The sequence below is a fragment of the Rutidosis leptorrhynchoides genome, chromosome 11 (genome assembly GCF_046630445.1).
Source record: "Rutidosis leptorrhynchoides isolate AG116_Rl617_1_P2 chromosome 11, CSIRO_AGI_Rlap_v1, whole genome shotgun sequence".
Classification (NCBI taxonomy): Eukaryota; Viridiplantae; Streptophyta; class Magnoliopsida; order Asterales; family Asteraceae; genus Rutidosis; species Rutidosis leptorrhynchoides.
The window spans coordinates 328154457-328164724 of NC_092343.1; positions in this window are offsets into that span (position 1 = coordinate 328154457).

A 10268-nucleotide genomic window follows, 5' to 3' on the forward strand; every position below is an offset into this window, starting at 1 on the left:
ACATTAATGATTTCAGATAAGAATAGTTATAAAAATATCTCCAGAAATATGGAGGATATTCATAATGAAAGATACGATAATATCTCGGAATATCTAAGATCAGCGGATGATAGTAACTATTATCTGCAAGGGTTTAGAGTAAGGAGCAAGATATTCACTAAAGACTTTAGCAGACATTGAATCATTTGGATTCTTTAAAGTCAAACTTATTCTTTGTGATTTGTCCGCGGCTTTCTTCATAGTTTCGCATAATCTGCTTTTCGGTACTAAATTTTCTATTGAATGTTTCCAATATAACGATACACAGGAAGCACGAGGAGATATATAATTTCGGACGAGAATATTTATGAGAATATCCTCAGAAATATCGAAGATATTGATGATGATATTTTGGAATTTCTAAGTTCGATGGTTGATGGAGAAAGATTTTCTGCAAGATTTTAACATGACTTCGGAGCAAGATATTCTCTAAAGATTTCAATGGATCCAAAATTACCTGAATCCTTTGAATATATGGTTTAGTCCTTGTATTTGTCCTTGGTCTCCTTCATGGGTAGCTCAATCTGTTTTTCAATACCCAATTTTCTATCGAGCGTTCCTAACACTCTTTTCTTTATCATCAAACTTTTGGCCGTTTAGACCATCTACCATTTTTCTGTTCCCTCTGCATTTAATGCTATGATATCTGAATCATCGGTTATTAATCCGAGGTGGTTGCAGGAGAATGGTGTTTTTAGATGATTAAACGTTGATGGTAATATGGTGGAATATGAAAGGTTCCCTGGTAACAATAAAAGAGCACGCGTATATATCAACGTTATAATAAGGTTGTTTCGTATGAAAAGTCGAAGTTGTCTTGCTAGAGCTGTGACAAAATTGCTATTTTGAAGAAGAACAACAAAGTTATCTTGGGTAATAATAACAATAAAGAAATTAGCACAGTTATGTGTTAAACGTTTACTCAGTTTCCGAGAGTTTTTCAAGTGCATCTCCATATGCATCAATCTTTTCTTCCGTAGATGAAGTGCGGTTAGTTCATCCTATCGATTGAGGTGTTTTCAAGAATCATGAAAGGTTTGAATGCAGATTGTAATCGTCAAGATATAAATGAGGTTTTAGATGAAATCAAGTGGCAAGCTTGAAGAATTGTTTAGTTTCATATGTTATAAACAATATTTTAATTCATTTTAATTTTCCAATGTTATTAGTCCGCAGTCGATAGTCCACATTCATATATAGTTTAATATATAATATTTCAAATTAATTAATACGTGTCGTGACCCGTATACGTCTCAGACTCGATCACAACTTAAACTATATATATTATTGTAGAATCAACCTCAACCCTGTATAGAGAACTCGATCATTACTGCATATAGAGTGTCTATGGTGATTCCAAATAATATATATAGATGCGTCGATATGATATGTCAAAACCTTGTATACGTGTCCCGATATTTAAAGTGCGTAAAATAAATAACAGAAATTAAATAACGATAATTAAAGTGCGTAAAGTAAATAACAGAAATTAAATAACAATAAATAAAATTGCGAGAATTAAATTGCGATAAAATAAATTGCGATAATTAAATTGCGATAAATAAAATGTAATACGAAATTAACAGTTAGCTAGGAACAATTAGCTAGGATTTCGTTAGCGTGGATTCTTAACAAAATTTCATATTGTTAATTAGTCTGTTTCTAATCAATTTTTATTGTGTCCATTTTTTCTTCATTATGCCACTTGTTGGATTCTGATATGTCAAAATCCTAATATGAAATTTTAATTTGAATGTAAATAGTTATTCTTTGGTGAACGGATACATATATCGGTGGATGTAAGTAGGATAGTATATGACTGTTGAAATAGATTCGAAGAACGTACAATGTAACTTATTAATGTGAAATTTAAATATTTCTCTGGTATTACCTACCCGTTAAAATATTTTCACCATTAACAGTTTGTACAAGAGAATTTTTAATTACAATCTTTATGAAAACATATATACATATATATTTTCTTCAGATGTATTCATGGATTTAATGAGTTAATATGATATTAAACTCATTTGCTTTTCGGTTGGAACTAGATTAAATAATCTCTAAAACTTTAGAGATTACACATTCGCCATGTCGAACGAAGATAAATGAGGTAGAACGATACGTAGAACGAAGATCATACTCAAAGTACAGATAATGATATTGAAGCATGGATTGTTGATGGTACTGGTGCTGTTATTGATGGTACTGTTGGTGCCGGAGATGTTGCTGAAGCTGGTACATTTTGCACCATATTCTCCGAATTGATTATTCGAGCGCGAAGTTCGTTGACTTATTACTCCAGGATGATTGTCGATCGGAACGAGCAGATGAATAAGGTTCAGAATTGTGGATAGAATATAATCTTGTCGAGTTACCCTGGAAAGGAGACTGAAAATGGTGTCTCGAACAGGTTCGTTGGTAAACGCTTCAGGTTCATTCTGAGGTGAATTCGGTTGGTGGAAGGGATTGCCTTCTGCGCGTTTCCATTAATTAAGTCGATTACGAACCCATCAGATGAATTGATAATGGCTGATTGGTTGATTCATGCTGATGACGCTATTTTCGGAGCTTAGGTGAACATCTATGTCGGAATAGCTATCTGAATAACTATAGGAATAGCTATCGGAATCTGAGGGACTCGAACTGGTTGCAGGATTCATCTCATATGATAAGATGAAGGATTTTCGATAAGAAATAGATTATAGGATGTAGATTAGTACCCTGCAATACATAATTTACATATGCATATATAATACTAAAATCCCATAAGTTACGGAGGAATCTACGGAAGCTGTCAGGCAAAGGTAACAATAACATATATGCTAAGATATGAATTAGCAGATACGCTAAGATACGAATTTTTGTCTATACACTATTCATGCAATCAATACAGTAAGATGTGTCTAGACTAAGAATGATAAGCAGATGATTTCCGACTAGAAATGATAAGCAAAACTTTTGACATGTAGACACGGTCGAAGTCCAGACTCACTAATGCATCCTAACAACTATCAGTTAGACACACTAATGCAAGACCCGGTTCGCTAAGACCACCGCTCTGATACCAACTGAAAGGACCCGTTCTAATCCATCCGGACGAAGTCCATATTGATTATAAACGATTCACAACAGTTGATTACATCGCGAAGTATTTGACCTCTATATAATACATTTTACAAACATTGCATTCGTTTTTGAAAAGACAATCTTTCATTACAACAAAAGTTGACGGCACGCATACCATTTTATAATATATCTAACTATAACTCATTTAATAATAATCTTGATGATTTCAACGACTCGAATGCAACGTCTTTTGAAATATGTCATGAATGACTCCAAGTAATATCTTTAAAATGAGTAATTACACAGCGGAAGATTTCTTTCGTACCTGAGAATAAACATGCTTTAAAGTGTCAACCAAAAGGTTGGTGAGTTCATTAGTTTAACATAAATAATCATTTCATAATTTTAATAGACCACAAAATTTCATATTTCCATTTCTCGTAAACATACGTCCCATGCATAGAGACAAAAATATCATTCATATGGATTGAACACCTGGTAACCGACATTAACAAGATGCATATATAAGAATATCCCCATCATTCCGGGATCCTCCATCGGACATGATATAAATTTCGAAGTACTAAATCATCTGGTACTTTGGATGGGGCTTGTTGGGCCCGATAGATCTATCTTTAGGATTCGCGTCAATTAGGGTGTCTATTCCCTAATTCTTAGATTACCAGACTTAATAAAAAAGGGCATATTCGGTTTAATAATCCAGCCATAGAATGTAGTTTTAAGTACTTGTGTCTATTTCGTAAAACAGTTATAAAAGCAGCGCATGTATTCTCAGTCCCAAAATATATATTGCGAAAGCATTTAAAAAGGGATTAATGAAACTCACCATAATGTATTTTTGTAGTAAAAATACATACGACTATATTGAACACTGCAGGGTTGACCTCGGATTCACGAACCTATATCATTTGTATATATATTAATACATATACAGGAAATAACATAATTTTCCTTTATTAATTATATTTTATTTACGTGTTTGTAGTTTATATAATTTATATTAAATTCCATTTACAATATATACATATATTATATCTTAAAGTATATGTTATATTTACTTATTTTATATATAATTAAAATGGTTAAAATCTATACATTTAGTTATATTAATATATCCATATATATATATATATATACCTAATCGTTTAGTGTTATATTTGTAAATTAATAGTTTATTATATGTAAGTTTTTATATATATAAAAAAATATTAATAGGTTTGTTATATATAGTAATGTGAAATACTAATATAAGTATAGTATATGAAATAAGTATATTTTATTAAGAAAAATTGATAGTTTTGATTTTTATTTGGTTACTAATACACATAATAATAACTCTATTAATAATGGTAATAATAATAACAATAAATATTATTTTTAATGATGCTTATGTTAATAATGATAATAATAATACTAAATTATAATACTTAGAATTGATAATAATTATTAATAACAATATTAATGATCATTTTAATTTCTATAATTATAATATCAATAATATTAGGAATAATAATAATCATAATAATAATAATAATAATAATAATAATAATAATAATAATAATAATAATAATAATAATCCTAATATTTAATAATAATAATAATACTAAGTAATTATAATAACTTTAGTAATAATAACGATTATAACAATATTAATTAGTACTAACAATAACAATAACAATAATAATAATAACAATAACAATAACAATTACAAATCAACAATAATAATAATAATAATAATAATAATAATAATAATAATAATAATAATAATAATAATAATAATAATAATAATAATAATAATAATAATAATTAGAATAATATAATAAGAGTCATATTTATACCTAAATACAATTACGCGTTTGTTTGATTTCCAAACAGATCGAGAGAGAGAGAGAGAAAGAGAGAGAGAGAGAGAGAGAGAGAGAGAGAGAGAGAGAGAGAGCAGAGAGAAAATGCAGGGAAGGTAACACGATTTAGGGTTCTTTAATTTATCAACCGATCAATCAATTAATCAACCATCATCGCTGCTCCGTAGATCACTGGTTCATCATCATCATCATTCCATCGTCTTCATCAGTCCTACTCATCATAGTTATCAAACAACCACAGAGAATCTAAGTATCGTTTGGTGTTTGGGTTGATGTCTGTTTAAATTGGAAAGAAGAGTTTAAGCACCACATCGTAATATTCAAGATTTTATCAATTAAACAATATTCGACCATGAAATCGGTTCTGTAATGAATCAACAAGGTATTTGGTATTCTTTTTATTTATTTATCTATTTAAATAACAGAATATTTTTTTTATCAAACATTATCATCATTCATTGTAAGTTTTAAATCAATTTATTCAGATTTAATGTAGTGATATCTATCTGTTTGATTTGATAAAATATAGTTGTTTTCAATAGCGGTAGCAAGATTGTGGTTCTGATTAAAAAAAATGAAGGTGAAATTGATTTATCTTGCTAGGAAATATGATAAATAAAATATAGTTATAGCTATAAAAGCTGTAGTACTTACAGCAGTAATAATGGCGAACAGAAAGAAAAGGGCATTGGTAATATATTTGATTTTTGCAGCAGTTAACAAATGAAAGGAATTAGAAACAGAATTCTTAGTGTAGCAGTAGCAGGAGGTTGTGGGGTGTTGTGATGATAGCTTTACAGCAATATAAAACAGTGTTCTTATTGCAGGTACTTTGATGATGGTGTGAAAAGGGAAGGTGGTGCTGGTCTGTAGGTGATCTATGTTGGTTGGGTCTTCGAATTGAACTGAAGCAGGAAAAAAAGGCAGCAGGTTTTGATGCTTGTTGCAGGTTAGTGGTTGTGAAAGACTGCAGTTTGCAGATATGGATGTTTGGTTTTAGTTATTCATGTGTAGGTTATGATTGGTGTCGAGTAGTACAAGAAATTGTTTGAGGATGAAAGGAGGTGATCGGGTGAATGTTAGGTGATGAGTGAATGTTAGATGATATTTGATTTGTTCTTGTATATGTAGTCAACAGCTTAATTTCCAGGTACCGAAATTAAATCAAAAAATAATGGAAGTTGAATGTGATTGTAAACCACTTTTGTTGGTATATGGTGAACCTCTTATGACTTTGAATCATTTAGGAGACAAGAGAATCAATCACTGCAGATTGAAAATGGATTGAAACTGAATTTCGTAATATATTGATATTTAATTTTGGATAACTGTATTTATTTATATTTAACTGTAATTATATTTAAGTATAAATATAATCTGTATTTGTATTTACTTATATATCTATATTATATTATTATATGTATATATATATACATATATAATTATATATACTTGTTTATATTCTTGGTGATATATGTAGTTCATAAATTTATTATTATTAATGTTCTAAATATTAGTACTAATAATAATAGTAAAGCTAATAATAATACTATTGAAATGCAAATAATAATACTAATTATAATAATATTAGTATTAATAATATATCAATTTATTTATATATGTCCATTTTCATTTTTAATAATAATACTAATTAGATGTAAAAATTTAATAATAATATTACTATAATAACTATAATTTAATTATAATTAAACTTATTATATTAAATATTATTATTACATATTATTGATTATGTCGTATATATATTTTCACTAAATATTTAATACTCAAACATGGATTTTACATACATACATATATATATATATATATATATATATATATATATATATATATATATATATATATATATATATATATATATATATATATATATATATATATATATATATATATATATATATATATATATATATATTTATTTATTTAATTTGATAACAACTTAATAATTCTAAATATAAATTTGCATTCTCAAATTCTTAATTGATTAATGTGTAGTTTATTAATTCAAATTATTTATATTTATATACATATTTATCTACAATCAATTGTTCGTGAATCGTCGGGCATAGTCAAAGGTCAAATGATTACAAGAACACAGTTCAAAGTTTTCGAAACATCATTATTATAGACTTTGCTTATCGTGTCAGAAATATATAAAGATTAAGTTTAAATTTGGTCGGAAATTTCCGGGTCATCACATTCGATACTTGAAAGGGGGAAGAAAGGTAAGGGCGTCTCGGTTCACTTTCGAGATAATGAAGACGACTTAGAGTATCACGATGTAGTTCAAAACCTGTTTTGTGAGAATCCGGGTGATGTTGTTTCTAATAGCGTGGGTAATATTGGTTTCTTCGAGGGTTTAGCGAGGCTGGGATTGATCCCTCTTTCCTCGGGCACACCACGCTCATTGGGTATACTTCGATGCGAGTGTTGACTTATTTTTTTACTCGGTAAACGACAACAAAGAGGATGGTGCGGCTTGTACAATGGGTTCCAAATTTCATAAGGATAAATTGGTGTTAGAGTAGTTCAGTTTTTCGGTCGCCGAAGTCGTTGTGATATGAGGTTTTGCTTTATTTTGTAGCTAGGTGTTTATTCTTCAGTTTGTTGATATGAATTTGATTTTTAGGTAGTTAGCGTCTCGGCTCAGACTAAGTTTGGATTGATTGTTGCGGAAGATTGTCTTGTTTTCTGTTTCTTTGAGCCAAGTCACTTATTACATGTATCCTTGTTCAACTCTTTTCTTTTTCGAGAAAAAACTCGTTTATATATTTTTCGTTTTTTTCAAAATATATATATATATATATATATATATATATATATATATATATACATACATCTTACATCCCTTCTAATACGTCGTTATATATAAAACATCAAACCATGTGTGAACATAATGTAATGAACTCAGGATCGGTTAAATTAGGGTGAATATCTTTTATTTCATAACCGCCTCACAAAGTGCGGTTAGTCCAAAGATATTAACCGAACCCACATTATGTGTTCGGTTTGGTTAGTTCGGTCAGTATTAAAAGTTAATACGGGTATAGTTTGGTTAATTCGATTTTTTGTTTACCCCTAATTTTAATAGAGAAATCTATTGTTTTATACAAATTGTGAGAATTATGTTTGCTACAAATTGAAACTAGTTTTGTTAAACGTCCTTTTCCTGTTTTTGTTCGTTTCATTACTACCAAATTTGTTAGTTATGCAAACTATAATTGTTCAAAAACTTATATTTGTTCAAGATTCGCACATGTTTAAAAGCATGTTACATTCGTACCCGTAAAAATAATTTAATAATAATGACATTTTTCACACTTATAACTGATTAAATTAAGTTCACATTTATGTGTTTTTTCTGTCGAAAATAGATAATTAATTAATGTGGATGTGAAAGATCAAATTGTCTTACAAGTATTGACTTGGACGGGGTGACGTTTATTAATAGGTCATAAGATCTATTGATACATCAATTGAGAAATAGACCCTATAATAACTCGTGAAACAAAACATTGAAATTGCCTTAAATCAGCCTAAAATCATGTCTAAATGTCTTCGAGACCCTGATACAACTATGACCTGACTGCAATCAATCATGAACAGAGACCCCTATCGTAATCAAGCCAGAAAAAGGAGTTCAAGATATCAATCCAATTGTTCATTTGTTTATTTTGGTTCTCGTTGATCGATTATCATGTGTTCAAGTAATCTTTTTGTTTCATTTTGTAACACCCTAGTCAAATCCCACATCGCCCACGGACATGAGTGATCATGAAATTATAAGGTAATACTCACGCTTAAATGACACAACATGTAAAGTGGGTGTGCGAGTACGTTGTGGTTAAGCGTGCTCGGGCGAGAGCACTACCAGGATGGGTGACCTCCTGCGAAAGTGCTTCTCGTGTGTGGTCGTCAAGAAAAATCTGTGCGCCTGCGGGCAAAGCGAACAATATTGTGGTCATGTTAAGTTGGGGTGTTACAGATTGATATCAGAGAATGTTAAGTTGGGTGTTACAGAATGGTATCAGAGCCACTCGTGTGTCGTTGGGGGTGGTGGGGCAAACCTCATCGAGGACGATGAGTCCCTGGGGGGGGAATGTAACACCCTAGGCAAATTTCACATCACCCACGAACATGAGTGATCATGAGATTATAAGGTAATACTTACGCTTAAATGACACAACGCGTTTTGGGACCACATGCAAAGCGAGTGTGCGAGTACGTTGTGGTTAAGCGTGCTCGGGCGAGAGCACTACCAGGATGGGTGACCTCCTGGGAAAGTGCTTCTCGCGTGTGGTCACCAAGAAAAAGTCGTGGGCAAAGCGAACAATATTGGGGTAATGTTAAGCTGAGGTGTTATACATTTCTTGTGATTTCTGTTGCGGTTCATGATGTTTGGTGTGAAGGCACTTTCTAGTTTGTATTAAATATGCACCACTTTCTAGGTAGGTGCTTAAATGAGATATATTCGCATACTTTTATGAAGTTACGGGTTATTAGTGTCAATCTATATTTTTGTGATGGTGAGAGAATAAGTTATATTTTTATTTGTCAAAACTTAAGTAGGTTAGGTTATTATTTTGATTATCTCAAAATAATATCTACTCTCTTTCTCTCAATATAATAACATTAGGATTTCTTCATCATTTTTTTTGTTAATTATCTCTTGGTAATTTTAGTCTATATTTAGGAATATAGACTTGTGTTAAAGTGTAATAAACAAAAATGAAATAGCTTTCTTAGATTACTTTTGGTTAAAAAAGTGTTTTAAGGGTTTGTTGATTGATTCTATGTTGCAATTTGTTTATCTGTTAAATCTATGTTTTTGTATATGATATCAGAGATTTGATTACTCGTTCTATCATCACAGTGTTATCTTCGATTATAGAAAAGCTAGTTAGTTTTTTTTTTTGGTTTTGGGTACTATAGGTGATGTAGGGTCTTTTCGAGAGTTTCTCGGTTCATAATAGAAAATATGAGCTTCTTAATGTGTTTTTCCTGGTCAGATTTGGGTTCGATGGTTTCAAGAAATTAGGGTTTTGTCACCACAAGCAATGTTTAGGGTTTCATTTTCAGGAACTTTATTTCCATTATCTGTTCAACAATCTTGGTTGCTCTATAATTGTATACTGACTTTCATTGCTATCTTTCACTTGTCATTCCAAGCAGGGAGTACTCCGTGAGGAATTTCTTATAGCTCCTTGTTTTTTTGTTTGCGTGCTTATTATTTAGGTTATTCTAACATCTTTCCGT